The following is a 1,112-nucleotide window of genomic DNA, read 5'->3' as shown; positions in this document are numbered from 1 at the left end:
TTGGGATTTATATTTTGTCCTGGTGAGCTAGAGTTTGTTCTTTCCTTCCTGGTGCCATGTCTTGAGCTGCTCTCCTCCTCCACACCTTTCTGCCATGAAGTTCTGCCTCATCTCAAGCCCAGAGCACAGAGTCAGCTGTCTATGGACTGAGACTTCTGAAACTGGGCCCTAAATAAACTTTTCCTCCTCGAAAATTGTTCCTGTCAGCCTTTTGGTCACAGTATTGAAAAAAACTTCCTAAAAGAGGGTACCTGTCTGTCCATCTTGCTGTGTGCTGATGCCTGTCTATCTTTCCAATATGAATGGTACAAAAGTATTGGCAATGGAGGAGTTTTGCAAATCTCTAGGTCATGCCTGTATAAGGTTTGATTACTCAGGAGTTAGAGATTCAGGTGGTAAATTAGAAGAATTCACAGTGAGGAAACAGAGAAAAGATGTTCTTTCTATAATTGATGAATTAGCTGTAGGACCACAGATACTAGTTGGATCTAGCCTTGGTGGATGGCTTAGGCTTCATGCTGCAGTTGCATGACCTGATAAGGTCATGGCTCTTATTGGTGTACCTACAATCTCAGATGGTCTAGTGATAAACTTTAATCAGCTTCCTGTTGAGGTAAAAAAAGGAAGTAGACATAAAAGGTGTGTGGTCTAAGCCATCAAAATACCATGAAAAAGGACTTTATCACATTCAATAGTTTCATTAAGGAAGCAGAATATCATTGCTTGTCACATAGTTGGATTCCTGTGAACTGCCCTACAAGATGGCTCCATGGCATGAAGGATGACATCATACCTTGACATACTTTCATGCAGGTTGCTGACTGAGTAGTCAGCAAAGATGTAAATGTCATCCTCCAAAATCACAGTGATCATAGAAAAAGCGGACATTCAACTTCTTGTTGACACTATTGATGACTTGATTGATAAGCTTTTGACATAGTTCACTAGAATCACATTTTTAATAGGTATGTAAATTGTTCAGAAGATTGAAAGAGATATAGCAAATCAAAGACTCTGAGACTGTAGGTTTTACCCTCTCACCTCTATTTTGTAAATATCAGCAAAGTATTTATTTTTTTTTATTGGTTGTTCACAACATTACAAAGCTCTTG

At 39.0% G+C, this 1,112-nt stretch overlaps 1 pseudogene across 1 annotated transcript; it reads left to right on the top strand.

Moving 5' to 3' along the window:
- The first annotated feature begins 277 nt into the window (after nt 1-277).
- LOC308655538 (palmitoyl-protein thioesterase ABHD10, mitochondrial-like) lies at nt 278-871 on the top strand (annotated as a pseudogene). Its single transcript has one exon. The product of its transcript is annotated as a palmitoyl-protein thioesterase ABHD10, mitochondrial-like (transcript).
- The last annotated feature ends 241 nt before the right edge of the window (nt 872-1,112 follow it).

This window comes from Spermophilus citellus (assembly GCF_964194105.1).
Source record: "Spermophilus citellus genome assembly, chromosome: 9".
NCBI lineage: Eukaryota > Metazoa > Chordata > Mammalia > Rodentia > Sciuridae > Spermophilus > Spermophilus citellus.
The sequence above is the reverse complement of the archived record's forward strand: the minus strand, read 5'-3'. Positions and strand labels throughout refer to the sequence as shown.